The following is a 22,471-nucleotide window of genomic DNA, read 5'->3' as shown; positions in this document are numbered from 1 at the left end:
AATTATTTTAAAATTTAAATATGTTAAATAAACAAATGAAAGGCACAAACTAATGCATCAATGCAATTAGACTAAAGTTTTTGATACTATACAATTACTACTTCTAATAATGCCTTTTGCAAAACTGAAAAAAGAAAATCTCCTCAATATGCTGAATGTCATCACTGAAAAATATAGAGCTGATATAAATAATGGTGAAAGTTCAAATCTTTTATTGCTGAAAAAGTAAAAAGACCCCTATTTCTCATCGCTTTTATTCATCATCAGGAAATAAACTAAATTTGAAACTCAGAAAAGACACAGTGGTTTAAAATGGTATTTTAAATACCGATACTACAAATTTAAATACTGATATTATTAAATACTGATATTACAAAAATTAATAAATAATCCACAAGTAAGAAACTATAGTTTCTTTAAATGGATGCAGAAAACTGCAGAGCTTACCTTGTGTCATAAAATAGTGAAATCACAGCAAATGCATTTTATTAATGACTCACAGCTGTAGTTTATTAAGAAAATGTTAGTATATATTTAAGAATGTATATTATCTGAGAAAGGGGCTCTTAGAAAAAGAATAGTACACACTTGTGTGCTGTTCAAGAGACAGTTCTGTCAGAAAATCTACTTTTTAATTAAGCAGTGCACTATAGATACAATATTTTAACATAATACAAGAAAATACTTGGGCTAGAGAGATGTCTCAGCAGTTTAGAGCACTGGCTGCTCTTCCAGAGGTCTTGATTTCAATTCCCAGCATCCTCATGGTGTCTGGCAACCATCAAAAGTGGGATGCAATGGCCTCTTCTGGTGTGTCTGAAGACATTGACAGGGTACTCATATATATAAAATGAGTAAATTAATCTAGAAGAAGAAGAAGGAGGAGGAGGAGGAGGAGGAGGAGGAGGAGGAGGAGGAGGAGAAGAAGAAGAAGAAGAAGAAGAAGAAGAAGAAGAAGAAGAAGAAGAAGAAGAAGAAGAAGAAGAAGAAGAAGAAGGAGAAGGAGAAGGAGAAGGAGAAGGAGAAGGAGAAGGAGAAGAGAAGGAGAAGGAGAAGGAGAAGGAGAAGGAGAAGGAGAAGGAGAAGGAGAAGGAGAAGGAGAAGGAGAAGGAGAAGGAGAAGAAGAGGAAGAAGAAGAAATGAAGGTGATAATCTATTAAATTATGCAATCATTACATTTACTCAGATAATACATATTTCTGTCATATGCGCTATGGTGTTTTGAAATATTTACACATTGTAGAAAAGTTACATCTATATAATTAACAAATTTATCACTTAATATGCTTATAATTTTTATAATGGGAGTGCTTCCCCCAAATTTTCAAGCATACAATATATTGCCATTAATTTGGTTTTGTTAGGAATGGTATTGACTCAGGAACACTCCCTCCCCCAACGACCAACCAAGTTATCAAACCTAAAGGAGAATTATTTGCCCCAGAAGAACAGAGAGAAGGAAATAAAAGACAAAGATAGGATATAGAAAAAGAGGAAGAAGAAGAGAACAAAGGAGAAGAGAGAAAGTGGGCAAGGGAGCGAAAGAAGAGGTATTTGATCCCAAATGGGACAAAGATTGTCTCTGAATAGAGAGGAGATAGATGTGGCACTTAGAAAAGTGGAGGTTTATAAAGGTACAGGAGGAAACTCTGCATTAGGATGAGGTATTTCATTTTTGTTGAATAGGATATTATTTAGGTGAGCCAATGGGAGTTTTTGACTGACAGATTTCATTATGTTGATACCTGGACATTAGTAGTCAGTCTCAGGAGGAGGAAATGGCCAAGTAAGGGAACAAACATTCGTGGCTAGTTTTAGAAATATAACGTAAGAGTTATTAGGAAGGTAGAGGCAATTGAGAAGGGTAAGGCCTGCCAGAGTCATGCTCACCATGCTTGAGCTGGCCAGAATTCCTTCAGGTTTAGCTTACTGTACAATGATCGGATGAAATTTATGTTTTTCTTTTCTGCTCATGTCTTATTTTCGTAACCTGATTTAGGCTGAATCAGGAAAAAAAGAGTAGGTGGTATGTAGTACTTCAGCCTTCTCATGACAGATAAGTTTTATATGTATATGTCTGTGTTACAGTTACTATTATGGCACAGGAAAATAATGACACATGACCATATCCTAGAAACAAGTCACTTCTACTCACATTCCTTTGGCTAAAGCAAGTCAAATGTCTGCACTTAATTTCTGTAAGAGAATGAAAATGACCAATGTTAGCAAGAAAAGAGACAGGGAAGCAGTGGTAAACTATTTCAAGACTTCACAAATAAATTTATATTGCTTCTGTTTATACTTAGATGGAGAAAAATGGCATACAGTTAATATCATCCTTCCTTATCCTTTAGGATAAGACTACTAACTTCACTCACATTGAGAAATTAGTAAATGTTGCGATCCCATCCTGAAATACATTAAGTTTACATTCATTATGAAAGGGGGTCTGTGAATGTGATTAGACTAAAAGTATTTTTAACTTCCCAAGAGGATGGAGCACCTTATTGTTACACTATTGTGTTGCCTTTAAAGGAAGAGAAAATGTTTCAGTAGAGGACTGCATATATCATTTTCCTCTGAGATCAAAGTCGCATCCTCCAGGGAAACTCCTTAAGCCAAAGGTAAATAACTGAAAATTAGTTTTAGGAAATCTTATTGAGATAACTGCAGGCATGAAGTGTATTCCAGATTCCTAGTTTTTGTGGACTGTCACTTGTGCTGGGGTGGGCCTTGTGCTACAGCCGTGTTTGACTTATTTCTGCTTTAGTAAGTAACCCCTCTCCCATATTCCTGTAAGTAACCCTGTTAAAATCATTGGTTTACCAAGTGGGACTTTGGCATTAGGCCATGTTTTGGTCTGGGTTCCCCATGCATGGTGAGTAGATGTGTTTTTGTTATGTCTCCCCAGGAAATGTCTTGTCACAAGGCTTAAAAGAAGTTTCAGTAACTTAGACTTACTTTAACAATTTTTATTACTTTACTGAAGACACTGTATCCTTGAATACAGGGCATAGAGCCATCACAGTCAAACTGGTCAGGAAATTCCCCACCCCACCTGTGTTTTGTTTTCAGAGGCTGTTGAGAACCACAGACTCAATCATGGCATGCTTATTATGGGGTAATTTAACTTCTCGCTGTTGAGATTTGAGGCTTGCTCAACAGGAGAGAGTTCTATGGCTCACCTGATAAATCTGGTCAAAAACCCATCCCTGGGGAGGGCTTGGGTTTTACTGTAGAGCCCACTTTTGTTATTTTGCTGAATGTTCATGTTGTCAAACTACTTTCTAATCTTTGTGTTTTTACTAATAGAGAAACTGGCCAACACTCCAGCACAGATGGAGAAGGTGATCTCAGTTTCCATGCTTCACTGAGGAGTTAATGGTTGTTGATAGTTGCTGGTAGGGAGGAAAATTTTTTTCTTTTTGAAGGTGTGGTCACTGTCAGGTTCCAATGTTCCAGTGGATGGTCCCTCACCCAGACATAAATTATCATTACTAACTGGACTTAGTAATTTACAAAAAAATGACATGAAATTAGGAAGGTATGTACTGGGAGGATCTGGAAGAAATAGAGTAGATTTAATTATATGTGTGAAATTCTCAAAATAAAAACAATTAAAAAGATAGGGCAATTAATTTGAATTTGGGTAGGAGTTAAAAGAAAAAATAACTAAGAATACTTAGAATTACTAGAGCACTGGAGAAGTAAAAAAAAGAGGGAAATAAATAGATGGGGGAATTAGAAATTCAGCTCTAGAGAAAAACAGAATGAAACAAGTGGGTGAAGGGTAAAAAATACACAGTCATATAAGCTAAAGTATTCAAAACACACAGGGGACTAATCTAGAGATACCTCCAAGCCCAGACCAAACTGTGTCCTTTGTTGGGAGAAAAAAGGAGAGAGAGAGAGAGAGAGAGAGAGAGAGAGAGAGAGAGAGAGAGAGAGAGAGAGAGAGAGGAGAGAGACTTTAAAATGAAAATTAGATACCAAGTAGTGTTGGGTGCCTTGTTGTCACTCATCTGAGTGCAGGTACAGTACGTCTGGATGTGGTCAATCCCATCTTTGCAGCATCAGACTATCTGTGGTCATTCATGTGGGTTTAGGTACAATTGTCTCTGTGTCATCACTTGCCTGAATACAGGTGAAAAGACTATCTTTATGTCCTCATGCTTTTCCTTCTCTAGTCATTTGGATCTTCTCACAGAGCAGAGACTTTGTAGAATTGAGTTTTGTGTGTTTGTTGGTCTTTATGCTGTTTGCCTTACATCAGAGGATGAGGTTCACAGGCCAGGCAGTGATTGTTGTATCAAAGTATTTTTTCAGTTTGGAAGGGAGTACAGCAAGCTTTCCACTGGAATGCATTAAACCCAGCCACATTTGCCATTTTGTTTTTTATTCCAGGCACTATTGCACACCAATGCAGCCTCTGACTCCCTAAGTAGTGGAATGCCGGGTGATAGACTGTAAGGAGAAACCTGGTATGGTCAAGCTAAAGACTGGAAGCCCCAGAGACCCTGAAGGGACTGTAGGAGCTTTACCTGCTTCCAGTACCGTCCTGTCACATAGCTACAGCATCCCATAGAGAAATATGTGGCCATCAGTCACATAAGGGCACTACCCCAAGCATTTCCACATGTAGGTGAGGCATCCCTAACATCTTAGACCAAGACAATAGGAAAAGAGAAGTGGCCACAGTCACATAGGCCCAAAACAGAGTTCTCCATGCTAATGCGGTACCTAGATGCCTAGAGGACTTAGCCAATAAGCTTCCTTTCCCAGACATTCCTCCTGCAAAAGATATTTAATCTTAAGCCCACCCTGAGAAGTGGGGTATGATTTTAAACATCTATTTTCTGCCATGACAATAAACTGTTTAGAACCACAGACTCTTTTCATCAAGTCTGCTATGGGGAGCCAGGAAGAAGGCCTTCACCTACAGAGCTGAAACCTAATCTTCCACAGAAGGTCTCTCTGTGCTCCCAGTCACAATCACCACCAAGTGTTCATCTGCCAAGCTAAGGACAATTATCCCCCATGAGACAAGCTGGAGCTCCCCTCCCTGTCCCCCAAGCACCAGCTAGACACTGTCCCTAGCCCAAGGGCCCCTAACTAAGGTCTCTGCCCTTCCGAAACTCTCAACAGGACTTGGATGTCCAAGAGTCTAAGAACTAAGTACTTCTCTACAGCCTAGCACTTGATCTGGTGGCGGCATGGGGTAAGCACAGTCAATCTCCCTATGTTTCACCTCTCCAAGTGACCTGTGACAAACAGGATGTGGGACTAAAACCCTACAGTGAAAAGTCCTCTTGAACTTCTGATTCCCCTGTCTCCACACTCTCAGTGCTGGAGTTAGAGGGGAACACCTTCAAAGTGAGTATAAGACTCTAGCACTTACTAATGGTGTAGCTCTTCTTGAGGGTTAGTGAGTTTCTAGTGCATGAAATATTACATGGTTCAGGCTCAGCACTTATACCTCATAATAGAGGTATTGTTCAGGCCAGAATTCAGAAAATAGTCCTATGAACCTTACCTGCATTTCAAGCATGACTTGTGCATAGGAAGATACCTATAGAACTGGCTAGGTATCTGCCAATGTTTTGTCTTCATGTATGTATGTGTGCCACCTGTTTACATTGTACCCAAAGAGGGTAGAAGAAAGCATCAGTTTTTTTTCTCTGAGTGCTGTCTTTAAAAAAATATTGGTTCCCTATGCTTACATCCAACTCCACCTTACCCCATAGATCACCTGGATCTTGCTTCCCTCTATCATAGGATACATTCCACTCATCCTCACTTACATGTCTCATGAATATCACTTCCCTGAACCATCAGGGTCTCTTTCTTTCCAAGCTACTTCTTTCCAAGTTACTATGGGATCTTGCTTCAATGTGTTGTTTTGAAATTCCTCCTACTTCTGTCAGAAAGTAGGCCACATTCTACCACCCTACATACTATGCAACTCTAGGTAGGTAGGCCCTATTCTCCTTTAGGATCTTGCTTTCTTATGCTTCCAGCTAGACTCACTCTTCTGAACCATAGATCACCACCACCACCCCGTTTCTCTCTCTCTCTCTCTCTCTCTCTCTCTCTCTCTCTCTCTCTCTCTCTCTCTCTCACACACACACACACACACACACACACCACCAGGCAGGTAGGTCCCACTTCTATTCTCTATAATGGCTACCTAACTCTTATGATATCTTGATCGCCTGCTCTACCATATAGACCACATTCTTCTATACTCCATAGGCTTTCTAAATACTCAGCCATTTCTCTTCCATGTACTCCTAGCCGTTCTGTTCTGTACACTTCAAGATCACCTGATTTCAAACTTCAGAAGCTTATTTCCCTGTTCTGCTGGGCTGCATGACTCTTCTAGAGTGTTGTATCCCCATCCCTCTGGCTAGGCCAAAACTTCCAACCAAATCAAAGAAGATATAAATACACTCCAAAAGAACACAAAAAAAGCTGTATGTAGTGGTTTGAATAAAAATGGCCTCTATAAGCACCAGTGGAAGGGGAAGCCCTTGGTCCTGCCAAGACTGAACCCCCAGTGAACGTGATTGTTGTGGGGAGGGTGGTAATGGGAGGAGGATGGGGAGGGGAAGCCCATATAGAAGGGGACGGGGGAGGGGTTAGGGGGATGTTGGCCTGGAAACCAGGAAGGGGAATAACAATCGAAATGTAAATAAGAAATACTCAAGTTAATAAAGAAAAAAATCTAAATCTCATTGCAAAAGAACTATGAGAATTTTAAAAAAATGGCCTCTATAGGTCTATACCATGTGGCACTCTTAAGAGGTGTGGCCTTGCTGGAGTTAGTGTGATCTTGTTGGAGGAAGTGTGTCACTATGGGTGAGTTTTGAGGTCTTTGAAGCTCAAGCCAGTCCTAGTGGTTCACTGTCTCTTCCTGCTGTCCATGGATCAAGATACAGTATTCTCACTTATCACCCCAGCACCAGGTCTGCCTGCATGCTGCCATGCTTCCCACCATGATGATAATAGACTAAACCTCTGTACTGAAAACCAGCCCCAATTAAATATTTTCTTTTAAGGGTTGCCACAGTCATGGCCTTGTCAGGCATCAATGGGAATAGAGGCCCTTGGTCCTGTCAAGGCTCCACAACCCAGTGGAGAGGAATGTCAAGGTAGGGAGGTGGAGAGAGTCGGTAGGTGGGTGAGGGAGCACTCTCAGAGAAGCAGGGAGAGGGGGATGGGATATCAAGTTTCTGGAGGGGAAACTGGAAAAGAGGATAACATTAGAAATGTAAATTAAAAATATCCAATAAAAGAAAAAATAAAGGCAAAACTAAAAAAAGAAAAAGTTGCCACAAACATGGTGTCTCTCCACAGTAATAGAACCCTAACTAAGAGACTGGAAAAAATGAGAAAATCAATACAAGAAATACGGCATATTAAATGTTGCAAGGGAGAAAAGTTGATTCACTAATAAAGGCAGGCCTATTAGAATAGCAGCTGATTATTTAACAAAGAAAAAAATTTAAAGCCAGAAGGACCTAGAAAGATGTACTCCAAGTCCTGAAAGATCACGACTGTCAAAACAGATTATTGTACCCAGCAAAGTTATCTATAAATTGAAGGAGAGTCAAACACTTTATATAATAAGAGCAGGTTAAAGAATTTATGACTACAAAGCCAGCTCTACAGGGAATACTGGAAAAACATTTCAGACTAAACACATTCAAAGGAACCCCACAGATAAATAAATCATCATGGAGTAGGACTTGGGAAAATGAGGGGATGGTAAAAGGCTTAACCAAAATGAAGAATATAAAGAAAATGCTTATGAAAATCTTTAATCTCCCAACCCAAGGAACAACAGCACAAATGTAATTGAAGGAAATAATACAACGCAAGTGACATGGAGTATAAAGGTTTAAGTGGAAATGGGTAGACTGACTGTAAGAGATAGGATAGCCCAAAATAAGAATATGCAATAAGGCCTTACAGAACAGGAAGTTTTCATCTACTAGAGATGTCAGAGAAGCTACCTATGAAGTCTCATCAACATAACTGCCTAAGAAAAACCTAAACAAGGACAACACATGTGGATATTGCAACATGAAATAGAATTTCTGAGACAAAGAACCACAGGCATCTAAAGGATACTGAGATTAAAAGAAATAGTCTTCCCTAAGGAAGAGCCCCTCAATTGGTTATCTATATCATTTATATGAAACTAAAGAAAAAGGGCCATGAATTTTGAGAGAGAGCTAGGCAGGGGATAAATACATTTGAGGGAGAGAAGGGGGAATGTGATAGTTATATTTAATTAGTTTAATTTTAGAAAATAAAATATAAAGTGCATTGCATAAGTGTAAAAAACTTTCAAAGAAGATATAAAAATACTATTTTTTTTAAAGGAATACATTTATAAGGACTGTATCTCAAATGGCAAGGTGGGCTCCCACTGTTCTCAGAACTTTTTAAAGTCACTCTGTGTACCCATCCTGTCTAAACAATGCTCATTTAAAATTTTATAACTTTTATTGACTTATTTGTGTGCAAAGGGGTTAGGGTGGGATATATATGCCAGAGCTCACATGTGGAGGTCAGAGGGCAACTGGCACAAATCAGTTCTTTTTATTATGTGGGTTTCAGGAATTGCCCTCAGGACAACAAGCTCATCAGAAAGTGCCTTTACCCACAGAGACATCTTGCCAGTTTTAAACATTGTTCTTAATCCTGAAATCTTGATTGTCTTTTGGGAGTCTGGTATTTTGATATATGACAATTAGAGAATATCTACTTGGAAAAGTATCAGTAAAAGTCCTGGATACTTTCTAGACCGGGATTATTTGAGCATAAGATCATTACAAAGATCGCTGAGTGTTTGTTGATGATAGAAGAACATATCCTGTGTAACTTCTTAGAGAGAAGGAGAAAGGCAGCACAGGAGGTAGGGAGGGAGGCAGAGGGAAAGGGAGAGAGACAGAACATGAAGGCCTGTACACAAATTCTTCTACATTCTCCTTGTGACTTTGTCTTTTGTGGTCTACATTAAGTTTTAATCTTGTGTGCTGAGTCTTGGGAGCCTTTCATGTGAATCATCAGATGTAAGGGTAATTGTGGAAACCTTTGCCAGCAACGATTTTTGTAAGCATGTCACAGCAATTCCATGAGTACTATAAATGGCATTGTGTGTTTAATATGCTTCATTACAGAATTATTAAATGACTTGCATTTGGCACATGTACTGAAGGGATAAATAAAATGCTTCATTACAATGTGTGTTTCAGTAACTTGGGAGCAAACATTTTATATAATAAGAAACTCTCGAAGGAAAGCAGAAAGGCAGCAAATGCACAAAATAGAAACAATGATGCACTTTTAAATCAAATGAAGCACAACTGTCATTGTTCCATCAGCCTTTGGGCACAATTACTCTTTGTTCTGAGAACTGTGAGAAATAATGTAAGAAGCCATGCAAAGATCTGCTGTGAACATGAAAAATGAGCTGTGGAAAGATAAAATGGAAAGAAATAGAGAGGGGTCATGTTATTAATGAATGTCATCTTTCAAAACTGAAAAAAAAATCCATGACCTGTGTCACAATATTGATGTGCTTTGCAGCTTTTCGTTTTAACTGCTAAGTAGCCACTGAATGTTTAGCCGGTAAAAAAAAAAGAAGGGAAAAATTCCACATGTGTGTTTTGAATTTTAATTGAAAGCAAAACAAGAAAGCAGAGTATTCACAGAGATCACCACATTCAAGACATCTGCTCTTACCATGAGATCAAATTAAAAAGCAAGTGCAATAAACAATGTCCCAAAGAGATACTGTTACATAATAAAATGATAGAAAGCAATAATCCCCTGAACATCTTCTTTGTAACATCCATTTAAGCAATGTGACTTGCTTGTGAAAGCATAAGCTGCAATGTTGTGACAGTTAAACAAACACATTTCATGTTATTTCCCAGTGTTTCCAGAAAATCATTTAAGAGAATTGTTTTGATAGAGGGAGAGGGAGAGGGGAAGGGAAAGGGAAAGGGGGAGGGAAAGGAAGGGGAGAGGGAGGGGAAGGGGAGGGAGAGTGTGTGTGTGTGTTTGTGTGTGTGTGTGTGTTAATCTATTGAGACTGAGACTACAGTTTTTGTTACCTTTCTCCAAGACTGTTGTGACATCTCTGCATCCTTGGTGTGTGTCCAACCCCCAGATTTTTAACCATCCCATCAACTTTTTTCTTTTGTAAACTAAGGGAGTTCTTAACTTAATAGAATTTAAAGACTGTCCTTAAAGGGAAATGAGGTTTGAAAGAAAATGGTAATAATACAGGATTGGAAGAAGAAAGAAAATATGAATGATGAATAGTTTGAGAAATACAGGTATTTATCCTAAATAATTGTCAACATATTCCTATGAAGATCATCTGTCATTAAAAGAGAGATGATTTGGGGGCTGGTCATATCGACACACAACTTTAATTGTAGCACTAGGGAGGCAGAGGCAGGAGGATTTCTGTGACTACAAAGCCAACCTGACCTACATAGTGAGTCTCTGGACGCCCAGGTGCTACATATTCAGACCATGTTTCACAAAAAGTTAATTTTGATATGGCTTTGTTGTTGTTATTGTTGTTGTTGTTGTTGTTGTTGTTGTTGTTGTTGTTGTTGTTGTTGTTTTTAGTTAGGAGCATTGTGTGATGGTCTCAGACTAGTCCAAATATGATGTTGAAACATTTCAATATTCAGTTCTTTTTCATTGAGCTGTGCTAATTTGTGATTCAGCAGTTAGCTATCAAATTGAAGAACATATATAGAAAGAATTTGTTAAACTCTTCCTTTTTTTCTTAGTGTCACCTCAATTTCCAATTCCCTTTGTTTTTCAGAAATATGTACTCTGGGTCTTTAGAGCAGAATGGGTTTTATATCAGAATTCTAGCTACATGGTGTATGGCTTCTTTCAGTATACCATTAAGCTACAAAATTAACTCTTGCATTCTGATGCTTCTTTTGGTCTCTTTTTGTCTTCAGCATTTAGATGTTTTTATTTATTCTTCTATGTCTCTAAGTCACAATTTGGGATTATTTACCCACTTTTGAATTATTTACTCTGTTGGAAATAAACAAATTATACAAATTCTACAGCTCAATATAATTTACCATACTACAACTTTAAGTGAATCTTGTAAACAAATCTAAGGGTTTCTATGCATTTTTGCTTATGGGATGTTATAATAAAACAATTTAAACAATCTCACCGATAAAGATGAATTTTATTTAAAGATAATAAAGCAGTTTATTTTCTGACTTTGCAAAGTTGGGTGTCAGCCTACAATGGCAGGTGTATGCTCATTGAGGCAGAAAAAAATCTCAATAATCACGAACACTGTCCTTTCCATGTTATCAAAGTAACCATGGGGGAATGTGCTTATCTTTCTCTCTATTGATTATGTTTGCCATTTTCTTTCCAAAATTCGGTGCGTGAGTATACTCTATCTCTGTGTTGGCTAGCATTATGTCAACTTCATATACAAACTAGAGATATACAAATTTCCTTCCCGACTTTGTGTTTTGGTCATGATGTTTCATTGTAGCAATTGTAACACTAAAACAGAAGTTGGTACCAGTGGAGTGGTATTTTACTGTGCTATATCTTACCATGTTGTTTGAAAAGGATTATGGAAGAACTTTAGAAGTTTGGGCTGGAGAAGTCATTGAGTGTTGAGAGCTCAGTGGGGTGTTCTGTGGGAGGATGAGGCCTGACTTGTGAAATTTCAGAGGGAAATTTAAAGATTCTATTAGGCTGTTTGCTATTTTCGTTTAAGATTTTTGTCATTCTGGTTATGTGAGGCTGAAGAATCAACTGTAGTTAACAAGTTAGCAGAACTACTAGAGTGAAACCTTTGCTTTGCTTGGATATTTAATGCTGGTTATCTGGAGCTGAGAAATTATTGGTGAGTATGAAGTGCCCAGAATCATTGGCATGAAGTCCTCTGGGAAGTGTTTCCTGGGAGTCAGTACATAGAAGCTGTGTTACTGACATGGCTAAGATTGTACTTTGTGCTGGCAGATAAACTTGGTAGGTTCTCACCTACGTGGTACTGGTTTTGAAGGTGTGAAGCAGTCTTGGAGAGCAGCTGAGGCTTGGGCACTATGAGAAGCAAGAGAGGCTATCAGTGAAGGTTCTACCTCAGTAGCAGTTGAAGGCCCAAGACTGAAGAGGTCATGAGAGAAGTTGAGGCTTGGCACCATGAAGAAAGCCTTTTAGTAAAAGTGCAGTCCAGCTGTAGCACAAAACTCCAGAATTTTGGAAATTCCACTAGGATTGAAAGAGCTGAAGGGCCTTGCAAACCCCTAAGAACATCAGTGCCAACCAACTAGAGCTTCCAGGGACTAAACCACCATCCAAAGACTATACATGGACTGACCCATGGCTCCAACTGCATATGTAGCAGAGGATGGCCTTGTTAGGCAACAGTGGAAGGAGAAGTCCTTGGTCCTGCCAAGGTTGGACCCCCAGTGCAGGGGAATGTCAGGGGGTGGTGGTAAGGGGGTGAATAGGGGGAAACCACCCTTATGAGGGAGGGTGAGGGGAAGGAGAATAGGGGGCTTATGGACAGGAAACCATGAAAGGGATTAACATTTGCAATGTAAATAAAGAAATACATTCAATTAACAAAAAGAAAAAAAAGATCACTAAGAATAGCAGCAGCAGTGGAGTGGAGCCTGCTGGTGCCTAAAAACAAGTTGTGTGTGCTGCAGAAGGCAGAGCTGGACAAGTGACTCAAGCTCCCTGGAGGAGCCCAGAAGACTGTGAGTGAATCCAAGACAGTTGAACATTGAGCTATTTACACTGTAGGAGTTTAGTTTTGCTTGATTCAGATTATGACTGTGTCCTGGCATCCCTCTTAAAGAAGATATTTAATTTACTTTTGACTTTTACAGGAACCCACAGCTGAAAAACTTTTAACTCTTAAAAGATTTTGTAATTTTAGAGAGATTAGATATTTTAAAGAGAGTGAAATTTTAATTTGCTTGAATATGTAAAGACTGTGGAACTTTTAAACTATATTTTTAAAGTGATATTCATCACTTTAAAATTTTTTGGCTTAATCTTTTTTTTAAAAAAAAGACCTGTGTGCATGTGGTGTGTGTGTGTGTGTGTGTGTGTGTGTGTGTGTGTGTGTGTGTGTGTGTGTTGGACAAGAGGTCAGTTGTGCTAACTAGTCTTATTTCAACTTAATACACAAAGTAGAGATGTCAGAAAGGAGGAAACCTTAATTGAGGAAATGCTTCCATAAAGTCTGGCTGTAAGGCATATTCTTAATTAAAGAATGATAGGGGAAGTATTTTGGGTGGTGTCACCCTTGGCTGCTAGTCCTAGATTCTATAAGAAAGCAGGCTGAGCAAGCAATGGAGAGCAAGCAAGTATGTTGCATCCCTCTAAGGGCTCTGCATCAGCTTTTGCCTCCAGATTCCTGCCCTGTTTGAGTCTCTTTCCTCACTTCATTCAATGATGAACAGTAACATGGAAATGTAAGCCAAATAAACTTTTTTGTGTTCAACATGATTTTTGGTCATGGTGATTTGTGGTGGTAATAGTAACCCTAACTAAGACAATGTCTTATGAATTTCTACTGTTTTCCAGATTCATGACCTTATATGCAAGATTGGCTGTTAGTAATTTTTCAATCTAAATTTAAGATTAAATAAGGTTACTAGTATAACTACACATAGCCAAACTAGCAGACATTAGCAGAAGTTAAGTAGTTTTCATTCATCTGTACCCTGAAGAGGCTCAAGGAACCTTTGAAAATGATCCATCAAATATTATTTCTAACAGTTATCTTTTTCAATTAAGTATGTTTTTCTATTTAGGAATGACAATAAAGAAAAATGTAAAATTAGGCCCAATTTTATGATTGAATCATAAGCTGAGTAAGACATTGTTGCAAAGGCTCAAGAATTTCAGAAAATCATCAATGAATTTATAGGAGAGTATGAATGAGATGAGGAAAGAAAGCAAACAGGAAAGGTAAGAACAAAGCATGGCAAGAGGGAAAGTAAATTACAGAAGGTTTTTTGTAAAATTTTATATAAATATTTTTAAAGAAGTGGACCATATATGGTACAAGGTCTAAAATTCAATTTGAAAAACTATATAGTACCAAACATATAAAATCATTTGCCAAAAAGACACCTGTTTAATTTCTTGGTTGGGTGTTCTTGGTACCTTGTTTAAAATATCAACTTCATGGGGACTGGAGAGTTTAACGCACTTGTTTCTCTGCTCTTGCAGATGTCCTACATGGTGGTTCTCAATCATCCATAACTACAGTTCCAGGTGATCCGATGACCTGTTCTGGCCTCCTTGGGTACCTGTCATGCACATGGTGCACATACATACATGCAGCCTAAATACTCTTACACATAAAATAAATATTTCTAAAAGTATTTTAAATATCAACTTTATGGTAAAGATACTTAGCAGATATGAGTAAATTAAAGATTATGATGGAATTTAAATGTAATCTAAATGATTATTATAGAAGGAATGCAAAATATACAAAAACCACTAAAAACAAAATAGTAAATCAGCAAACAACCCAATCAATTGAAAGGTAGAAGTTTTAAGGTTGCCCCCCCTCCCCCGGACAAAGGTCCAGAGTAGAAGAAAAAAACTGGTTAGGCCCTGGAATTGTATGTTCCAGGAAGCTTCTCCTAGGACCATAGAATGGGTAATTACATCGGCCGGTTTGAAAACTCTCTCCCAGGAACTAGCTAACCATAAAGTTAGGTTAAAATCTTAAAGAACAACCTTGAGAAGCAGGAAGCTTCTCCCAGGAACTAGCAAACCATAAAGTTAAACAATCTTGAGAAACAGGAAGCTCCTCCTTGTGATTTTTCACTGGTATTCTTGACATTTTCCAATGACACCCTCCCTACCCCCTGGGGTTGTGGTTTCTTCCTTTAAATTCCCCTTCTCTTAGCTACTGGTGGTCAAACTCCACTGCCCCTGCGTGGAATACGAGTCTTGACTCCAGTGCACTGGTTCCTATTGATAAACCTCATGTGATTACAGCAAGGATGGTCTTGTGTGAATTCTTGGGGGGTTGCATCATCCCAAAACTTGAGTGAGGGTCTCCCCAGGCCGGGGGTCTTTCACAATAAATGAACTAAGGAACTGAACAGATTGAATAAGAAATATAAATAGCCAATAATTACTTATGAACGTGTTCAACATCTTTACCTGTCATAGAAATGTAAATTAAACTACTTTGAGATTCAATTTCAGGTCTGTCAAAAGGATTGCCATTAAGAAAATAAATGAGAAGTTGGAAAAACAGTGCATATGATAATACATTGTACAGCTTTCAGAAATTTAAAACATAAATTAATTTAAAAAAACAAGGGGTTAGGGAGATGGCTCAGCTGTTGGGAACATTGGTAGTTATTTCAGATGACCTGGATTCAATTCCCAGCACACACATGGCAGCTCACAATTGTTTGTAGCTCCACTTCTAGGGAATATGACTCCCTCACACATGCAGGCAAAATACCAATGCACATAATTTTTTAAAGAAAATTTAAAATACATTGTATAACATTCTCAAAGAATTAATAAAACTATTTTTAAAAAGAAAATAAAGGACAAAAAATGTGCTGGTGAGTGTTGGTGGGAGTATAAACTGGTAAAGACACTATGGAAATAAAGGGAGTGGTTTCTCAAAAATCTAAAATCAGAACTACCACATGACCCATCTACATCACCCAAAGGATTCCTTATCCAACCACAGCAATATTAGTTTCTCATGTTTAATTTATTACTGTTCACAGCAGTGATGAAAATACTAGTTTATCAAGTTTATCTCAGTAGTGAGGAATTGGGATCAGTCCTGATGTCTGTCTATCATTAAATGAATAATTATGGTACATGTACATAATGTATTTTAAAATGCATTTTTATTCACTTTGTTTTCTTTTGTCTGATATTATTATTATTATTATTATTATTATTATTATTATTATTATTATTAATTTTTACAGTTCAGTCTTATTCTCCCAGTCTGCTTTCCAACTGTTCCTCATCTTATTCCTCCTCCCCTGTCTCCAAGAGGGTGTCCCCAACCCCTTAGCCCAACCCAACCCAACCCACCCCATCCCACCCCATTCCACTCCATCCCACCAGGACTCCCCACTCTCTGAGGCCTCAAGTCACTTGAGGGGTTAGAAGGCTCTTCTCTCACTGAGGCCAGACAGTCCTCTGCTGTATATGTAATGGATGCTTCATATCTGCCTGGTCCAGTGTCTCAGAGATTTCAGGTGTCCGGGTTAGTTGAGACTCCTGGACTTCCTATGGTGCCACCCTCTTCCTCAGCTTTTTCCAGCCTTCCGGTAATGGTCCCTGACTTCAGCCCATTGGTTAGGTTTAAGTATTAGCATCTTTCTCAGTCATCTGACTGTTGGGCCTCTTGGAGGATAGCTATGCTAGGCTCCTGTCTTAAGCCCACCACTGAATTAGTACCTCTCTCTGTAAACCCACCATCCACCAGTAAAAGTATCAGGCCTTGATGCTTCCCCTTAAGCTTTCCCTCAGTCTCTTGTCCCTGCAGTTCTTCCTTTGTCTCTGCAGTTCTTTCTATTATTTTTTGACTGTGGGATGGCACTTGATGTCCCCTCCACTCCTCTACTACTGGAGATGGACTCCACAAGTTCCCTCTCCCAGTGGACATTGAGTACTGAGAGTCTCTCACCTCCCCAGGTCTCTGGTATATTATACCCCCTCCCCAGCCTCCCGATGTTGCCTGTTTTCATACTTTCTCCTGGCCCTCAGGCCTTCGCCCCTGCCCATCCTCCCCCAAGAGGGCTTCACTCCTGCCCTCCTCCCCCGACCAATACCTGATCACGTTCCCTTTGTCCACTCTCCTTCATCCACACATACCCCAACTTGTGAGGGCTCAGCAGAGACCTGTGGAGGGGGTGAAAGAATAGGGGACAGGAGGAGCAAAGAAGGAGAGCAAGTTGTTGTCTGATCAAACTCTCTAACATTCCTGAAATATTCCTGAGAACATTCCTGAAACAGAGGATGTATAAGTGGACTTTACATTCCTAAAACATTCCTGAGAACTCCTGAGGCATTCCTGAGAACATTCCTGAAACAGAGGGTGTATGAGTGGGCTTGGCTCCTGGCACACTCAGGTCCTTCCTTCCCTCTACCCCACCCCACCTCCGAAAATCCTTTCTTCTCCCTCCCAAGTGGGATTGAAGCAACCTCCCTTGGGCCCTTAGGCTTGTTTGTTAACCTTGAGTTCTGTGGATTGTATCTTTGAGTGTTCTGCAACATATACATCGTCAGGCCAGAAGAGGGCACCAAATCCCATTATAGATGGTTGTGAGCCACTATGTGGTTGCTGGAAATTGAACTCAGGACCTCTGGAAGAGCAGCCAGTGCTCTTAATGGCTGAGCTGTTTCACCAACTCAGAATTTTTAAAATTAAATCGTGTGTGTGTATGTGTGTGTGTGTGTGTGTGTGTGTGTGTGTGTGTGTGTGTGTGTGTGTGTGTGTATTTTGCCAGCTGAATCAGTCTCTACCCCTATATACATACAGTAGAATTTTGGTCAGTCCTAAATTGATTGTAGTGAATTAAATGAAAGTGGACTCCATAAGCCACAATTACTCAGATACTTAAACCACACAAGGACTCTACCCAAACAGGGAACTTCAGACCAATCTCACTTATGAATATTGATGCAAAAATACTCAATAACATTCTCACAAGCCGAATCCAAGATCACATCAAAACCATCATTCACCATGATCAAATAGGCTACATCCCAGGGATGCAATGTTGGTTCAATATATGAAAATCCATTAATGTAATCCACCATTTAAACAAACTCAAAGGAAAAAAAATCACATGATCATCTCCTTAGATGCAGAAAGAGCATTTGACAAAATAAAACAACCCTTCATATTAAAAGTATTAAAAGTATTAAAAGTTCAGGGCTTCAAGGCCCATACCTAAACATAATTTTTAAAAAAAATTACTGTAAGCATACAGCTAATATCAAATTAAATGGAAAGATTATTGAAGCTAGCCCACTAAAATCTGGGACAAGACAAGGATGCCCACTCTCCCCCTATCTAGTCAATATAGTACTTAAAGTGCTACCTAGAACAATAAGACAACAAAAAGATATCAAGGGGATACAACTTGGCAAAGAAGAATTAAAGGTATCACTATTTGCAGATGATATGATAGTATACATAACTGGCCCCAAAAATTCTACCAGAGAACTTCTCCAGGTGATAAAAAACTTCAACAAAGTGATCGGATATAAAATTAACTCAAATAAATCAGCAGTCTTCCTTTATACAAATGATAAACAGGCTGAGAAAGAAATTATGGAAACAATTCCCATCACAATAGCCACAAATAATATAAAATATCTTGGAGAAACTCTAACCAAACAAGTGAAAGACCTTTATGATAAGAATTCAAGTCTCTCAAGAACGAAATTGAAGATCTCAGAAAATGGAGAGATCTCCTGTATTCATGGATTGGCAGAATTAACATAGATAAATGGCCATTCTACCAAAGGCAATCTACAAATTCGGTGCAATCCCCATCAAAATCCCAACACAATTCTTCAAAGACATGAAAAGAGCAATTCTTAAATTCATCTGGAAAGGCAAAAAACCCAGAAGAGCAAAAATAATTCTAAACAATAAATGGCTGGGGGAACCACCATTCCTGTCCTCAAGCTCTACTACAGAGCAATAGTGATAAAAAATAACTGCATGGTATTGGTACATAGACAGACAGGTTTATCAGTGGAATAGAATTAAAGACCCAGAAATAAAACCACACACTTACGCACACTTGATCTTTGAGAAAGGAGCCAAAAATGTACAATGGAAAAAAGAAAGCATTGTCAATAAATGTTGCTGGTCTAACTGGATATCTGTATGTAGAAAAATTAAAATAGATCCATATTTGTCACCATGCACAAAGCTCAATTCCAAGTGTGTCAAGGACCTCAACATAAAACAAGATGCACCGAATCTAATAGAAGAGGACTTTGAACAGAAGAGAGCTTTGAACTCATTGGCATGGGCAGAAATTTCCTAAACAGAACTCCAATAGCTCACGCTCTAAGATCAAGAATTGAAAAATGAGACCTCGTGAAACTGGTAAGCTTCTATAAGGCAAAGGACATAGTCAATAAGACAAATCGGCATCCTACAGATTGGGAAAAATCTTCACTAACCCCACATCTGATAGAGGGCTAATATCCAAAATATATAAAGATCTCAAGAAGCTTACCATCAAAAAAAAAATGAAAAACGGGGTATAGATGTGAACTGAAAATTCACAATAGAGGAATCTTGAAAGGCTGAGAAGCACCTAAAGAAATATTCAAAGTCTTTAGTGATCAGAGAAACGCAAATCAAAACGACCCTGAGATTCCACCTTACACCAGTCAAAATGGCTAAGATCAAAACTTCAGGTGACAACACATGTTGGTGAGGATGTGGAGAGAAACACTTCTGCATTGCTGGTGGGATTACAACCCCTCTGAAAATCAATTTGTAGGTTCCTCATAAAATTGGAAATAGACCTGGATGGAACTAGAAAATGTCATCCTGAGTGAGACCCAAAAGGACATGTACTATATGTTCTCACTAATAAGTGGATATTAGCCAAAAAAAAAAAGAAAGAAAAAGTACAGAATACCCAGGATACAGTTCACAGAACTCAAAAAGTTCACAAACTGAAGGGCCCAAATGAGGACACCTCAGTTCCACTTGGGAGAGGGAAGAAAGCAATCACAAGGTGAAAGGGACAGGGGAGGGAAAGGGGATGGGGGTGGAGGGAGAGGGGAACCTAATCTGGTATTGGGTGGGGGAAAAGGACTGAAGCCCTGAAGGCCAGCATAAAGAATGGAAAACAGCAACCTCAGGAGGAAGGAGGTTGGGAAGACACTCTAGAATGTACCAGAGACGTGGGGAGTGAGAGAAATTCGGGAGTCAAGGTTGGTGGGAACCCTAGATGAAATGTCCTACAGTGGGGAGAGGAAAATTATTGAATCCACCTCCAGCAGAAAGATAGGGCATCAAGTGAGGGATGGGGTTGCTATCCCACAGCCAAAGCTCTGACCCCAAAATTCTTCCTGTCTGAAAGAAATGCAGGGATGGGAATGAAGAAGAGCCTGAGAAAGGAAGGTCTAGCAACAGACCCAAAGTGGGTTCCAGCTCAAGGGGAGACCTCAAGACCTGACACCATTACTGAAGCTGCGGCACACTCACAAAAAGTAACCTACCATGACTGCTCTCCAAAAGACCCAACAAGTAGCTGAAAGAGTCAGATGCATATACGTGTACCCAACCAAGGAACAGAAGCTGATGATCCCTCTGGTTGAATTAGGGAAACGCTGGAATAAGCTAAGGAGGAAGACAACCCTGTAGGAGGATCAGCAGTCCCAATTAATGTGGACCGTTGAGATCTCTTAGACACTGGATCACCAACCAGGCAGCATACACCAGTTGATGTGAGACCTACAACACATATAAAGTAGAAGATGGCTGGGTGGGTCTAGGTTCAGTCAGAGAAGGAGATGTATCTAATCCTCAAGGGACTGGAGACCCCAGGAAGTTTAGAGGTCTGGTGGGGTGGGTGGGGTGGGGACATGCTTGTGGAGATGTGAGGGGTGCAGAGGAGGTGGACCAGGATGGGAATAAAATCTGGAGTGTAAAAAATAAATAGATAAATAAATAAATAAATAAATAAATAAATAAATAAATAAATAAAGCAAGTGGCCCTCATAAAATCATAAGCAGTGACACTGTGAAGTAGGTGTGGACTTGTTGGAAAAAGTGGTTCACTGGGGTTGGGAGCACAAAGACAAAAGAACTTTGAGGTTCCAGATGCTTAAGCCAGACCCAGTGTGTCATTCCTTTCCTGCTGCCTGCCTAACCAGATATAGATCTCTTCTCTCTGCTCTTTCGCCAACATCATGTCTGCTTATGTACTGCCATGCTTCTTGCCATAATGAGAATGTGTTAAACTGCTGAACAATAAGCCCAGTGAATTCTTTCTTTTATTACATTTTATTAGAAACACATGGTCATGTGTTTCTTCACAGCAATAGAACACTAAAACAGAAATAAGAGATAAAATCAATAATTTTGAAAGAAAGTAAATGGAACCAGAAAAATATTAAGTGAAGTAATCCTAAGACCAAAAAATCAAATGATCTTACATGTAGATCCTAGCACTCAAATAGTGTGTGTACATGTTTGCATGTGTATTTAAGTGGACTATGGGTACATGTCAAGAAACTAGAAAGCATCCCATGAGAATGGAAAAGAAAAGATTATTTAAGGTAGAGATGAATAAGCTATAATATACTGTAGATGCTATGAAAGTGAGAGGGAGGTTCCTGGAGACAATAGGGTTTAAACAAGAATAAGAGACAGGAAGATGGGAAAGAAGAGGAGGATAGTCTCAAACACAACCAAAAGGTACAATAATGTCAAGGAAACTTGTTATATTTAAAGCTAAATGTTTTAAAAAGGAAGAAAGGAGTTCTGTCAAATGATGTTTAACAGGGGCACAAAGGTGAAAGGATGTTTTGCTGTAGCAGACATGTGAAAGGACATATGATGTTTAAAAAGAATATAAATATGACCCCAGAGACAGTGGGAGTTGGAGCATTGGTTTGCCTTGCTCTGCCTTGCTAATCTTTATTGATGGCACACATACAATATTACACCTTACATTGCATTGCTTAGCTTCACTTGTGATGACTTCATAGAGACAAACTTTTCCTGAGGTTCCTGTAGCTTCTTGCCACTTCCAAGTACTCAGGCTATTTGTTGAGCCCACTGGTTTCTTCTGAATTGAACTGCCCCTGCTGATTCATGTGTGTTGTCTACTCAGTGGACTGGACTGTACCTGCTGATTCATGTTTGGTGTTTGCTAGTAGACTGGACTGAGAAAAACAAAGGTAACAATCACCCAAGAGAACTATTTCTAAAGAGGTTCTCTTCCACCATATCCTAATAATCTTTCTTTTCTACTATCCCTGGTGGATGGTGGGCTAGGGGGAAGCGTGAACCCTTATTAAAGTAGGCTGTGAAAAATATATGCTACACCGTTATGCTTGCAGACAGGAGTCTAGCATGGCTGTCCTCGGAGAAGCTCCATCCAGCAGTTGACTCAGACAGTTACAGACACCCACAACCAAACAGTGGATGGAACTTGGTCACTCTTATGGATGAATAGGAGGAAGGATGGCAGGGATAGGAAATCCACAGGAAGAGAGACAAAGTCAACTAACCTAAAAACTTTTATTTTTATTAACATTTTTCTTATATTTTGATCATATTTTTTACCTTCCCTCAACTCCCCTCATATCCTCTCCACCACTCTAATTACTCAACTTTATGTTATTTCATTCTCCTTTCCACTTTTAGAAATATTTATTTATTTCGTGT

At 39.1% G+C, this 22,471-nt stretch overlaps 1 long non-coding RNA gene across 1 annotated transcript in view; it reads right to left on the bottom strand.

Moving 5' to 3' along the window:
- The window catches only part of LOC120099307 (uncharacterized), a 43,825-nt gene extending 26,864 nt beyond the window's left edge, over positions 1–16,961 (bottom strand). Inside the window, exon 1 of the long non-coding RNA XR_005498381.2 lies at positions 16,869–16,961. This is a non-coding gene — a long non-coding RNA (uncharacterized LOC120099307). The remainder of the gene's footprint in view (positions 1–16,868) is intronic.
- Positions 16,962–22,471: the final 5,510 nt, after the last annotated feature.

This window comes from Rattus norvegicus, chromosome X (genome assembly GCF_036323735.1).
Source record: "Rattus norvegicus strain BN/NHsdMcwi chromosome X, GRCr8, whole genome shotgun sequence".
In the NCBI taxonomy this organism is placed as follows: domain Eukaryota; kingdom Metazoa; phylum Chordata; class Mammalia; order Rodentia; family Muridae; genus Rattus; species Rattus norvegicus.
This window is presented reverse-complemented; position numbering and strand designations above follow the sequence as displayed.